General features: G+C 42.9%; 1 long non-coding RNA gene across 1 annotated transcript; it reads right to left on the bottom strand.

Moving 5' to 3' along the window:
• Window positions 1-2,570: 2,570 nt before the first annotated feature.
• LOC148047823 (uncharacterized) lies at window positions 2,571-12,673 on the bottom strand. Its single transcript, XR_015695768.1, has 3 exons — window positions 12,640-12,673; window positions 5,892-5,995; window positions 2,571-2,704 (listed from the first exon to the last, which is right to left on the bottom strand). It is a non-coding gene; the product is annotated as an uncharacterized LOC148047823 (long non-coding RNA).
• Between the last annotated feature and the right edge of the window lie 2,459 nt (window positions 12,674-15,132).

Here is a 15,132-nt window from a genome sequence, read left to right as displayed (position 1 = left end):
TCGTGTTCTATTTTGATCACATTGAAAGAACCATAGGTAGCTATTTTTAGCATTCCTTGCCAACTTGAGCTATTCTGTGATTAAGATTTGAGAGACATTTTTGCAATCAGGAGTTTCTCGCCTCTTGCGCCAAGGGTGTTTCCACAGCCGTAGTTTTTGCTCTGTTTTTGATCTCAGTCCAAGGAATGGGGACAATTAATGAAAACTAACAGTAGATGATGGACATTACAATCAAACTCCAGTGTGATATTCTGACACTTATTTGTAAGTTGAGGAATGCTGGTCCAGACACTTGCTGGAAAAATGGAGAATGGGAGGTAAAGGAGGAGAGAGGGAAGGAGGGAGGGAGAGAGAGAGAAAAGGGTGAGGAGGAGAGAGGGAGAGGAGAGACAGGAAAAGGAGAGAGGAGAGGAAGAGAGAGGAGAGGAATGGGGGAAGAGAGGGAGAGGAGGAGGAGAGAGAGGAGAGACAGGAAAGGGAGAGAGGAGAAGAGGGGGAGAGAGAGAGAAAGAGCAGAGGGAGAGGAAAGGGGAAGAGTGAGGAGAGAGGGAGAGGAGAGACAGGAAAGGAAGAGAGGAGGAGAGGGAGGGGGAGGGGGAGAGAGAGGAGGGGGGAGAGGAATAGGAGAAGAGAGGAAGGAGAGAAAGAGGAGAGAGAGGAGGCATAGTTGTTAAGTGGAAAGAAAGCTGTTCTGCTGGGATGGATTATTCCTGCTGTTTTTATTTTTAAATCTCAAATAGCAGTGATGCTGGCAGGATAACATAACATTGTCACAGTCAGTTATTTTTCATTGCAGCTGCATAGATGCAGCTGTGTGTAAGAGAGAGATGGAGAGGGACAGAAGATGGGCTTCTTTGACAAAATGATATGAAAATTCACCTTGCTGATAAAATGAGGAGAACCAAGCTGGCCAGTCTCCTTCCAGGGCTATCTCACTGATTGAGGGCAAAATCATTGATAAGGCTATAATCCAGAGGTGATATGCTGCTGGTTCGCCCCGATTCGGGCGAACCGATAGTGGCAGGAGGCTCTGCCCACCTGCCCAGACATCATCACAAACGCTCTGCGTATGCGCAGAAGCATTGCGAGCTAGTAGTGAAGATAAGAGGAAACCATTACTGCTGTAATCTCCTCTGTCTTAGGTAGATTGTAGGGGACTCTGACCAGGAACTGGAAAGGGTGGGAGGCAGTGGTGGGATCTACTTACCTTCCCTACGGTTTGCAAATGTGAGCCTATGTGCAGAAGGTAGTGCATTATATTGGGGCGGGGGGGCGGAGCCTCACGCAGCCGTCACTACCAGTTCACCTGAACTGGAGAGAACCGGCTGAATACCACCTCTGGTGGGAGGTAGGAAAACAAAATCAACAAAAAAACGCAATCTGCAACCAGTCTTAATGTTGCAAAAAAATAAATAAATCCTGCGTTTGGATAAACTGGGTTTAAACTAAAAAAATATATCAACCCAGTTTTGGAATGAAGCAGGGTAACTAGAAAGGGATGGCCAGCTTCAGAGCCAGAGATGAGTGGCATGAAGAATCTATGTGATAGAACCCAGAGATGAAAAGATGAGAGATGTTAGATGTGACTAAATAGCTGGCTTTTCTGTGTTGGAAGAAATGTCCTTCTGGGTTCAGTTCCAAATGGGGGAAAAGACACTGGAAACACGGAGGCTGCTTGGAAAGATGGTTTAATGATGAACAGGACCAGAAGGCTTCAGCTCCTGAACAGATAAAGGGGATCCACATGCTTCAAGGTGTTGGGTGAAGAAGAAAAGAGAGAGAGAAAAGGGACTTGCTGGGTTTTTTATACTCTGTTCAGGCCTTCCTCTCTGTTTCCTGTTCCTGTGTAAGAAATGTATTCTGATTGGTTGTCAGACTCCCATGGGGCCATGCAGGGGCAATTCTCTAGGCTGCGTTTTGAGTCCAGGGTTGGTTGAGTTCCTGGATGCCATGTGGTGAGTTGGGTGAAGGGCTAATACTATCATGCCTTAATCCCATCACCCTGGAGCTGAAGGGGGGAGATCTTTGTTATGTAGAATAGACTGTCTCAGACATTTTAATGGCCCATTAAAAAAAAGTGGGGGATATTAAGAGTGATTCTGTTTCCTGCCCAAAAACATGTTTCTCCATTCCTTATCCAGGGAAATATAATATTCTGCCTTTTCAATATTTCCTAGGATTTCATTTTTCAAGGAAAGGGATGGGTGCTAACTTCCTACATCTGTATGGCTTTTATGTGGAGATGGAATCTAATGCTTTCCATAATTTCACCCATTTTCATTCCCACCCTGGAGTAGGCAATTATTGCCTAATCTGAACCTGTAGCTTTTGATATAAGATCAATAATTACATAAACATGTGGTTATCATGCTACCTAACGTGTGGCCGCTTGATTTTGAAAGAGCAGAATAAATTAAGCGAGTGACTTGTTGCATAAGAGTGTTTCAATCATCCATTTGCAACTCAACAAGCCAACTCAATTAACAGTAGTAGCTCCTTTCTTAGACACTTCAGAAGAAAGCCAACACAAAGATTCAGGTCAACATGACTTTTATTCTTTTTGGGAAATTTTGACCCAATAATCCATGGAGTTCTTTAACAATATAGAAGATCTTTGCATATCACGGATGGTGAAGTCCATCATGACCTCAATCTGTTTTGTCAGGTCCTGGTTTGGGTTCCTCGTAGGGATGCTCAATCACTTCTGAAAGACAAATAAAGGCCAAAAGGTCAGAGGTCAGGAAAGAGCAGGAAGTAGATTTATTGAGTAAGAATATTTACTAGGTGAATGAGAAAGCTGTAAGCTATTGGTTCATCGAGGAGAAGAGTTGGAGTAGGAACCTGGGAGCAAAATGGTTGGCTTCTCTACGCCAAGGGTGGGTTCCTGCCAGTTCTAACCTCTTCTATAGAAAAGGTTCCACAAATCTACAGTGCCGTTTAGAACCGGTTCCAGCTCCCTCCCCCCGCCCTTCCGCACATCATCAAGATGAAGAGCCAGAGGAGGAATTCTGGGAGTTGGAGTCCACAAGTCTTAAAGCTGTCAAGTTTGAACACCCCTGTTTTTTTTTTCTAAAGGGTTAGGCGTGCAAGGGTCTTATAACTCGACAGCTTTAAGACTTGCGTGCTTCAAATGCCAGAGTTTCTGAGCCAACATTTTGGTTGCTAAGCAAGAGCATTGTTAAGTGAGTTTCACCACATTTTACAAGTTGGTCACGCCCACCCAGTCACATGGCCAGAAAGCCACTCCCACCTGGTCACATGGCCAAAAGACACTCCCACCCAGTCACACGGCCGCCAAGCCACTCCCACAAAGCAGGCCACACCTAGAGAAGAGGTTCTAAAAATTTTGAAACCCACCATTGCTCTACCCCAATGTTTTCTCAATCTTGACAACTTTACGATGTGTGGACTTCAACTCCCAGAATTCCCTAGCCCTAAGGCTAGCTGGGATATTGCCAAGATTGAGTAACTTCAAGAATTCATTAGTGATGAAAGAAACTAGAAACTTTACTGACAAGATGTTATGACCTTTTTTTTGTATTTTATCTATTCTTGGATTGACTTTATATACCCAATATAGATGTAATAAAGTGGTAAATAAGGAATTCTTCATTTTGTGTCAAGGCCATTGAGCTTTCTGATTTCCCAGAATTCTACTTGTCAGGGACCATAACAAAAATAAATCCAAGCATTTGCCACATCGAATGACTATTCTGTGTCTCAGTGGCTAAGATGCTGAGCTTGTCGATTAGGAAGGTCAGCAGTTCGGCAGTTGTATAGGTATAGGTCTCCTGCGTGAGCAGGAGGTTGGACTAGATGACCTCCAAGGTCCCTTCCAACTCTTACTGTTACTGAGTACAGTTCTAATGCACCAGGTAGTCCTTATATCAGACAAAGCTGTTATAGGTTAGATTCATCTGTTTTGCTAATCCATGGTTTACTTTAGTGATGACTTCCTGACTAAACCATAGCTGGCTGAATTCCCAAAATATGATAAACTAAAACCAAGAAATGATATTACATCTTAGTTGAATATGTGACTTCAGTCTTTAAAACAACATGGGATATTCGTTTACAACTTATAGCCATTTATCATTGTATACTGTAAAGGTAACGAGGGATTCAAACCGCTGAACTGCCGACTTTTCTGATCAACAAGCTCAGCGTCTTAGCCTCTGAGCCACCACAACTACTGTAGATACCCACAATTAGACATATTGGAACTTGCTGTGAGGAAACAAGATGCCAAAATTTGAAGAGGGGCTAAGGCCAACTATTTCAAAATGTCACCACTTAAGTGACTAAATCATTTCATTGGCCAGCCTGTTGCCTGCCCAAGGTGGCGCAGTGGTTAAATGCAGCACTGCAGGCTACTGCTAGATCAGCAGGTCAGCGGTTCAAATCTCACTGGCTCAGGGTTGACTCAGCCTTCCATCCTTCCGAGGTGGGTAAAATGAGGACCCAGATTGTTGGGGGCAATATGCTGACTCTCTGTAAACCGCTTAGAGAGGCCTGAAAGGCCTATGAAGTGGTATATAAGTCTACTGCTATTGCTATTGCTAGTGGTCATTAAAAGTCACACAACTACAAGGAGGGTGTTGAATCCATGCCTCAAAGCCTGAAGAAACAGGACAGCCTATAAAACCAAGTCAATGCATAAAAAACTGATTTTGAAATGTGGGAGATTTATCTTTTGATCATGAAGACATCCCGTTGTCAAAACTTGTCTAGCAAATTGTATTATCAATGCACATGTTTTAAGATACAGTGGTCTGCTTAACTTCATTTGGTAAATCTCTGTATTTCCCTTCCGTGTGTGCTTTTCAGTGCAGCTAGAATTAACCCACACCAATACAATATTTTTTTTAAGTGAGCTGAAGTTGCTTGTGAGAGTTCATTTTCAGAAACAGCCTCCCCTGAAAAAGGATCACCTGAGCTCTTTTGATCAAACTACAGGTGAAGATAAAGATAAAGGTTCCCCTCGCACATATGTGCTAGTCTTTCCGAGGGCAGTGTTCTAGGGGGCAGTGTTCATCTCCGTTTCAAAGCCAAAGAGCCAGCGCTATCCGAAGACGTCTCTGTGGTTATGTGGCCGGCATGATTAAACAACGAAGGCGCATGGAATGCTGTTACCTTCCCACCAAAGGTGATTCCTATTTTTCTACTTGCATTTTTATGTGCTTTTGAACTGCTAGGTTGGCAGAAAGTGGGATAAGTAACAGGAGCTCACTCCGTTATGTGTGCTAGGGATTCAGACCGCTCAACTGCCGACCTTCTGATCAACAAGCTCAGTGTCTTACCCACTAAGCCACCAAATCAGAGGTGGGTTGCTAACAGTTCCCACTGATTCAGGTGAATGGTAGTGGAAATTGAGACTGAGTTGCTGAACTGGTAGGGATGGCAGGTTGGCTATGCCCCCGAACCAGTTGTCCGGACTCTGCTGCCGTTGCTGGCTTGTTTTTTATTATTTATTTTTTTCATGTTCTGTGCATGCGCACAACAATTTACAGTCAACTGCGCAGGCGCACGTGTGAACAGGCAGCAACCCACCCTTCCACCACGTCCCTTTAAACTACAGGTAAGATAGTGAATTATAGTATTTTTTTAAAAATTGAACCTCTGAAAATAACATAGCCTTTATTTTTTGCTTTGTTAATGTGCCGCTTCCTTGCCATTCTCCTCCCCCATTTCTTGATGATGCTGAAACAGCTACTTCACCAGGGTTTATTTATTTAGTATATGGTGCTAAATATCCTAACCGGGATAAGGCAGTGGGATAAATCAAGAGCTAATGATGATGTGTCTTTAGGGCAGCTTTGCATAAAGCTTTATTAAGGCTAATCTGGGTATAGTATAAATACGGAGGCATTTTTCAACAACCCTTTTCTTACCTTTGGTCTTGTCAAATACCCTTTTTATGGTCCTCAGGGCCGACCTTACGGCATTGGCAACACAATCCATGTTACACATCTTGTCGGCTTGTCAATTACAGCACCTGGAGGTAGATATGAAGATGAAATGCTATCTGAGCTGGGTAAATCTGGGCAACCATTAGATGTTAACAAAGGAGTTCAGTCCACTCTTTGCCAACATGCATCCATCATCCAGTGGTCAGATGGCCCCAGGAAGGAACCATATTGGTTCCACAACAACCAAAAACAAGTGTTTATATTATAGGTAGCCCTTGACTTTGACCATTCAAAATTACAATACTGAAAAAGTGACTTATGACCGTTTTTCACACTTATAACTATTGCAGCATCCCTCTGATTATGTGGTCCAAATATAGATGCTGGGCAACTGGTATGTATTTATGACTGTTGTAGCATTCTGGGGTCATGTCATCCCATTTCTGAAGAGCAAAGTCAATGGGGAAACCAGATTCACTTAACAACCGTGTTACTAACTTAATGACTGCTGTGATCGACTTAACAACGGTGGCAAGAAAAGTCGTAAAATGGGCCAAAACTCAATTAAACAACTGTCTTGCTTAGCAACAAAACTTTTGGGCTCCATTGTGATTGTAAGTGGAGGACTACCTGTACATCCCATATTCCCCCTAAAGATTCCCTTGGATTGACTGAAGTTGCTCCTTTTCTTTGATAACTTTATGAGGTTGTACAAAACGTTGGGTGTAAGCAGCAAAAGATTCTTCCTTCAGTTTTGTGCCATACCCAAAAATTCCCTTGATTTTTTTTTTGGTATGCCAGGTTGTTATAGGAAATACAAAATATAGGGCTATTGAAAAATAAAAATAAAAGGGGCATTCCACCTTCCATCAACTTGCATCACTTTGCTCTTGCCATCCCTTAAAATCCACCGTCGATTCAAAAATTTAAATACAAGGGAAGCAAATAAAAAAGAGAACAGTAAAAGCAGCAGTCAGAACGGTTCCAAAGTTTTTAATAGCGTATATAGGCTTAAAATTAATGTATAGTCCTTGACTTATGACCATTTGTTTAATGACTTTCAAAGTTATGAGAGTGCGGAGAAATATTACTTACAACCGGTCCTCACATTTATGGTTTACAGTGGTCCTGCAGTCACTTGATCAAAAATCAAGCATTGGGCACCCAGCATGTGTTTGTGAGGGTTGTGGAATCCTGGGGATCATGTGATCACCATATGTGTGACCTTCCCAACTGGCTTCTGACAAGCAAAGTCAAGGGGGGGAAGCCAGATTCACTTAAGGACTGCAGTGATATGCTTAACAACCAGGCCCAAATTTCATAGAATTGAGCATGGCTCACTTAAGAGCCACCTTGCTTAGTATCAGTGGTTCTGGTCTCAATTGTGGTCATAAATCAAGGACTACCAGTAACTCATTTGAAGGTCTGAAAAAATAAAAACAGAGCAATATGCTCATAACATGCAGTATTCATGTTGCAACATGTTGCCTGACCGTCTTCGGTAACAGCATTGCTGTAAAATCTGTTCCAGGAATCTAAATGACAATCTACTTGGGCACAAAGTGTAATGGGACTAACAGAATAACAGAGTTTGAAGGGACCTTGGAGGTCTTCTAGTCCAACCCCCTGCACAAGCAAAAAATTCTATATCTTTTCAGACAAATGGTTGTCCAGTCTCTTCTTAAAAACCTCCAGTTTTGGGGCACCCACAATTTCTGGAGCCAGATTGTTCCACTGATTCATTGTTCTCACTGACAGGAAATTTCTCCTCAGTTCTAGGTTGCTTCTCTCCTTGATTAGTTTCCACCCATTGCTTCTTGTCCTGCCCTCAGGTGCTTTGGAGAATAAGTTGATACCCGCCTTTCTTTGTGGCAGCCCCTGAGATATTGGAACACTGCTATCATGTCATCCCTAATCCTTTACTTCATTAAACTAGACATACCCAGTTCCTGCAACCCTTCTGTATATATTTTAGCCTCCGGTCCCCTAACCATCTTTAGTTGCTCTTCTCTGCAATCTGATCTATCTCTGTGCAAGTAAGGGTTGTGACTGGCACACCAGCATAAAACCGAGTTGTGTAATCAAAGCGCTGCTCCTTTTTTATACGTGTGGTGGGTGCCACACCAATTTTTAAAAAATGGGGCAAGACTTTGATCCTGTGGTACTGCCATCTTGAACTCCCTCTGCAGGTGTTCCTGTTGGCAAAATAAGTTCTTTGGCCCATGGATAACGTTGGTATCTCTAATGATAGAGATGACTCAAGAAGAATCTTCCCAGCCTGGATGGTTACAACAGGGCAAACAGCTCTTGCCACCCACCACCAGTGATTCTATGATATCTCTTTTGAGCTTCTCCTTCTTGATCCTCATCCTGCCCATTATTCAAGCCAATTTATTTGTTTACAACTAGATTTTTTAAAATAAAGCCAAAGCTGGGATACGTACAGGTAGCCTTCGAATTACGACCAGAATGGCGTCTGCCCATTATGATTGTAAGCTGTTAACCATTACAAGGAGTCCTCAAATCACAACAGTTTGCTTAGTGACCAAGAGACGGGGTGGCACAGTGGTTAGAATGCAGTACTGCAGGCTACTTCTGCTGATTGCCGGCTGACTGCAGTTCGACAGTTCGAATCTCACTGGCTCAAGGTTGACTCAGCCTTTCATCCTTCCGAGGTAGGTAAAAGGAGAACCCAGATTGTTGGGGGCAAATATGCTGACTCTGTAAACCGCTTAGAGACGGCTGTAAAGCACTGTGAAGCGGTGTCTATAAGTCTAAGTGCCATTGCTATTTGAAGTTACAACAGCACCGAAAAAAGTTATTTACGACCATTTTTCACCCTTATGACCGTTGGAGCATCCCCACCGTCACATGATTTACATTTGGATGCTTAACAATTGATTCACATTTATGATGGTTGCAGCATCCTGGGGTCATGCAATCCCCTTTTGTGATCATCTGAGCAAAGTAAATCAGACTCACTTAACAACCGTGTTACTAATTTAACAACTGGAGTGATTCACTTAAGAAATCTGGCAAGAGGAGTTGTCATTTAGGGCAAGACTCATTTAACAAATTTCTCACTTAACAACCTAAAATTTGGGCTCAATTGTGGCCATAAGTTGAGGATTATCTATATAAAACAGGTAGTGTGACCAACCCAATTTTGCAATGCTCATTCAGTGGTTGTTAAGCAAAACACCACAGTTGTTAAGTGAATGTATTGTTTGCTATGGTACTGAAATGTTTGGCAAAACCATTGTATAATATGATGGTGGGACCCTAGGACACCACAAATGCCATAAATAGGTGAGGAGGGCAATCATTGGAACTTCTGACTTGGGTCATATGTCCCCTTTATCAGGTAGGTCATAACTTCAAATGATTGTTAAACATTCAGTCATACGTTGAGGACTGCCTGTATCCCACATTTCCTTCCATCCTGTTTTCCCTACAACAACTATCTGTAGGTTAAGCTGAGCGCGAAGGACTGGGCCATATCACCCAGCCAGCTTTCATGCGGAAGGTGGGACTAGAACTCACAGTCTCCCAGTTTTTAGCTCAACATCCATTACACCCAGTGGTCTCTCTGTTTTTCTTCATCGGTTATTGATGAAGCGTTTCCACTGCCTGGGTAGCAATTCAGGAACAGTGGTATGTAGGTCCCAAAAGTGCTTTTCAGGGGTCGGCTTCAAAAATTTCAGCAACGGGTTCTCTGCCCAGTTGCTGGGTGGGCGTGGCCTAATCAGCCTCCTGCACCATGGTGGGAGGGGGAGGGGCTTTTTGCCTTTCCCAGACTCCGGAGGCTTTCCTCAAGACTCTGAAAGGGCGAAAACTGGAGGCCTTCGGGAAGGCCTGTTTTAACCTCCTCCCGAACCGCTGTGTGGGCCCTGCACTTACTTCGCATTCAAAACAGGCCGCGTGGGGACTCCTGGGAGGGGAGGGGAGGGGTGGAGTGGGAGGGGCCAGCCAGCGGTGGGATTTACAGGTTCTCCAAACCGGCCATAACTTTAGCTACGGGTTCTCTCGAACCCGGGTGAACCCATAGTAGTAGCCCATCCCTGGTGCGTTTCCAAAAAGGCAAATGGACCTTCTTGGTTTCTTTCCTTGAAAACATTTCTGAGAACTGAAGAGGCTTCTTGGATGAGAAGCAAAACATTTTCAAGGACAAAAACCGAGAAAGTCCAGTTGCCTTTTGGAAAAGCACCTTTGGGACAACCATGACCTGGATGACTGAGGATCTCCATAGACAGTAGTACCATATATAGGGCTCATATAGAAAGTTAACAGCATCAGCCTATGTGTATTTACACTTTTCTTTCCTAAATTAAAATAGGTCCTCCTTCAAGGAATGTACCTAGAATTGTTAGTAAAATCTTAGAATCCAAAATCACAAAAAGTCAGGGAAGAAGGGTCTTTTGTTCTTCAAACAGATACAAAATGGGATTGTTATCTCCATGACTTACTTACACACATGTTAAATCCATGTTAACACCAGTGGTGAGATTCAGCCAGTTCACACCACTTTGGGAGAACCGGTTGTTAACTTTCTGAGCAGTTTGGTGAACTGGTTGTTGGAAGACATCATTAGGGCAGTTAAACAATTTAAATTGTTAAATTATTAAAATCCCACCACTGGTTAACACCGTCCCGGTCAGTATAGAGAGGACAGCAATCCTGACTAAATTATAAAGGAGCATCACATCTGCCCCTTTAGAAAATCCCTTTCAGATCTCAAGTCCTCCCAATGGGTCAAGTTACAAAACCAACATCCCAACTAATGCACCACCAGATCTGAGAAAAACAGGTCAGCATTCCTTGTGAATGTATTTAAAAGTTCATCATTGACCAGAAGTAATTATATGCCAACTGTTTATCTTCACTACATCTCAAACTGATCTAGGAGCTAAGGGATAGGTGTGCCCTTACTGGAAGTAATTGATAAAAATAACGTTGCTGTTATCAAGAAGAAATTTTAACCTAAACTGGTCCTCCTATGTTGGTCTTCCTGGAACACTTTTGTCCTCATTCTGGGGACAAGCAGCACCATGAATCTATCTTGTAGAAGCCCTTTCCTCCTCTTTGCCCAAATAATGACCCATCACGGAGGACCTCTACCACAATTTCTCTCCAGTGACATCCTACGCCTTCCAGACTCAGCAATGCACCTGCTACAAGATCCCAATCTTTGGGTGTCCTCCTTTCTCTTCCTGTTTGTTTATTCTCCCAAGTCCTGAATCACAAGTTTTAGTGCTACCCATTAGCATCAGAATCAGAGATCTGTGCTCTAATTACCTAGCTAGATACTTCCTAAACAAATATCCACACCTGGTACTTTAGCTGCTAAATAGCCTTGCAGGTGATGTAGCATTGTGCTTACCTCCCCAAAATGTTGCTTCTCCAGAATTCAGGCTGGGGATGTTCAAAAGGAGAGTGGAGTCTCCACTCCCATCCCCAATATAAGTGCACTGTAACTACCTCTCTTCACTCCTGTTCCTCTGTCACTAATACCCCTTCTGCTTTCCATTGAAGCACATAGTTTCGGAAGACGCAAAGCATTTGAAGGCATTTCTTAAAGGGTTGTAAGAAGATTGGATGTAATAAGCAGATGAAAGGTGTTTATGAATCCTCCCTATTCCATATTTCAGCTGTATTTTCTTTGCTTTTGTAGTTTTTGTAGTTTTCGAAAAACTACAAGCAATGATCACAATGCAAGGGATTATCACAGACTCTCCTATTAAAATTATATTATTGAAGCAGAGAGAAAGAGGGATGCAAGGAACAAGATCATGTCTAAAGGGCCCTTCGTGTTCTCCGTTCTTGATGGTTTTTCTTGCAGATGTTTTCATTATTGAAATTAGCTGAACATCATCAGAGCTGGTGCCTCCTAGAGGCTGGGGCTAGGTTACACCATCAGGACTAGCACTGATGATGTTGCTAGTTTGGGTAATGAAATGTCTGCAAGAAAACAACCAAGCTCAGGGAGCAGGAAGGACTCCTCCTTTCAACCTTGAGTTGCAAACGTTCACCTATATTGGATCGTATTGCAGGCTGACTCTGCACACTGCCAGGAGTTTGATCCTGACCAGCTCAAGGTTGACTCAGCCTTCCATTCTTCCGAGGTCGGTAAAATGAAGAGCCAGATTGTTGGGGGCAATATGCAGATATTGTAAACTTCCCAGAGAGTGCTGTAAAGCATTATGAAGCAGTATATGTCTAAGTGCTATTGCTATTGCCATCATTAGAATGGAAACAAGACAGAAAGTTTCCAGCCAGCTGATGATTTCAGATGATTCCTGCAAGTCTACTAATATACATGTATACATTATGTATGGAAAGCAAAAGCAGCCATGATTATCCTTTCCCCTTTATGTCTTTTAATCCCACCTTTATTATTTTTATCAATAACTGAAGGTGGAAAACGTATCTCATATTCCTTCCCCCTCCTATTTTCCCCAAATCAGCAACCCTGTGAGGTGAATTTGGCTGAAAGAGAGTAACAGGCCTAAAGTCACCCATGCAGCTTTCATGCCAAAAGTGGGACTAGAACTCACCATCTCCTGGTTTCTAGACTGGCGCCTTAACCACTAAACCAAACAGGCTTTCAAAGTACCTTCTTTGCCAATAATCTGATGTTCTTACTTATCCAATCCACTTCGATTAAAAACCCATCTGATCCTTTAGCTTTGTACAGCCACAGCTCTCTTCTCCCCTTAAGGTTTCAACTTACTCAGAAAGGTTGTCTTCACTTTTCTGGAGCTCTTCTCCTGCTGATGTCCTGGAGGATTTTCAATGGCTTATGTACCCAACTGCTGGGTCTATCCACCCTGCCCACATTGGGGAGGGAGCAATTACACACGTGTGCAATCAATTGCCTCTTTCACAATCTCTTTGAAGGATAATAAACTGATCTGAGTAATCTCACTATAACTTGCTTTCAATGTGTGGGCGAGGAAACATTTAATTTCAATCTTGTCGTGACCTCTTTGGGGAGAACTGGAATGTATTCTTACCTGATGCTTGGTGAGATCAGCGCAGACATACAAAAAGATATAGCCAAAATAGATCCAAGCCAGAGGGGGGGGATATACAGAAGGTTACCATCGGTTCGCAAATATGAGCACGCATGCACAAGTGCACCTTCCATGGATATGCACCAGAGGTGGGTTCAGACAGGTTTGGCCAAACTGGTAGTAACTTGGCAGCCTGAGTTGCTGGAACCGGCAGCAACCCAGGCCTGCCATGCCCCTGAATCGGTTCTCTCGGCAGCACCATAGGTGCCGCCATATTGTTTTTTGCTTTCTGCACATGCACAGAGCAATTTTTGTTGTATTGCGCATGCACATGCAGTGTGCGGCGCATCCCTGAGTGAACCAGCAGTAGCGGCAGCCGGAACCCACCCCTGATACGCACAGTCTTCTGTGCCTCACGCATGCACCGTCTGCGTTTTGGCATCGGAAATGAGGCTACATAGGACATCATGGAGCCAGGGTGGGTGAGCAGGCTCACCCACAGGTCACCACTACCAGTTCGCCCAAATCAGTCTGAACTGGCTGAATACCACCTCTGATCCAAGCCCTGTTCAGGCCTTTTGTTGAATGCCTGAAGGACGCAAATTGGAAAAGGAACAGATGACCATGCTGGCCCCATCCTCTTTCCTTGATCTCCACTTATTTGGCTATCTGTGCTACTTGAGGCTGCCCTTTGTTAAAGTTCTAGATTGCATGGAGAGGTTCTACAGATCGTGCCAAAGACAGCGCTCTTCACCCATCATGAAAACGTTACAAGCATGAGATACACTCTCCCCATCGTCTATTCATATCCAGTCTCTCTTACTGTATCTCTTTTCCCATTCATTGTAAACACATGACTTTCCTCCAAGGAGGATCTTGGACATTCCCTTTGGATGGTGTCAGAGAAAGAGTGAAAAGACAATAGCAGGAAGAGCTACACAAGTCTTAAGATCATCTCCCGGATGGCTTGAGAATGAAATGAAGGCAACATGTCAGCAACAAATATTGGGATTCTTAACTTTACAATTACAGCCTTTTATAATGATTAAAGTTTTTAATATGAGCAGTATTTGCATTAACTTGCGCAGTTAGCTCTCTACCTTTGTGGTTCGCTGCCCAGAGTCACTTGATTGTGAGATGGGTGGCTATATAAATCTGAATGAATGAACGAACAATCATTAAAGGGGAATATTTGTAGCTCAGGGCTGAAATGAGGAGTCCTTGATGTTCTTTGAGCTTCGTTGTCTATGGAGATTCTCAATCATCCAGGACACAGTTGTCTCAAAAGGCAACTGGACTTCATTGGGTTTTTTCTGTGAAAACATTTCGCTTCCCATCCAAGAAGCTTCTTCAGTTCTGAACTGATGAAGCTTTTTTGATGTGAAGCGAAATGTTTTAAAGGAAAACAAAAAAAAGTTCATTTGCCTTCTGAGCTGAGTTGTTTTCCTGTAGACATTTTATTACCCAAGTCATGTAGCGCTGATGATGTTATTTAGTTTGGGTAATGAAAGGTCTGCAAGAAAACAGCCAAGCTCAGAAAGCACCAAAGGACCCCTCAAACAATCTTTGGCAGGACACAGCAGAAAAAAGAAGTTGTGAGATCATCTTGGTGCTGTGGTTAGGTTCCTTTTTCCTGTCAGGTGTCCAGTTGAATTCATGAAGGTTTGGGGTTTAAAAAAGTGCCCAATTCTCTATCACCTTTAAATCCCTGCATGCCTTCAGTTAAGTGCATAAACAGACTTAAAAGTTCTTATTCATTTATTTAAATTATTTTTCAGCAAGTTGTAACTTCAAAAGATCATTCAATGAATGGTTTTAAGTCAAGGACTACCTGTTGCTAAGCAAGGGAGTTGTTAAGTGAGTCATGCCCCGTTTTATGACTCTTTCCCTCCAGTTAAGTGAATCATGTAGTTATTAAGCGAAGGTTGTAAATGACAATCCCATTGCCCCATGACATTGTAACCATTGTAATTATGCCAGTTGACACCCATTTAAATTATGATCATATGACTGAGAATGCTGCAATGGTTATAAGTGTGAGAACTGACCATAAATCTGTTTTTTTCCAGTGCTGTTGTAACTTTGAACTGTCACTAACCTATAATGAACATTTTGAGCTGCCATCTTATTTTATTGTGCCTGGACTGAGATGTCTTAAGATCATCTTAGCTTTTTGCTAATTTATTGGCATGATAAGGTGGAAGATGTAA

Source organism: Thamnophis sirtalis, unplaced genomic scaffold (assembly GCF_051295495.1).
Source record: "Thamnophis sirtalis isolate CommonGarterSnake01/CBP01778 unplaced genomic scaffold, rThaSir2_p1.2 scaffold_3, whole genome shotgun sequence".
Taxonomy (NCBI): domain Eukaryota; kingdom Metazoa; phylum Chordata; class Lepidosauria; order Squamata; family Natricidae; genus Thamnophis; species Thamnophis sirtalis.
The sequence above is the reverse complement of the archived record's forward strand: the minus strand, read 5'-3'. Positions and strand labels throughout refer to the sequence as shown.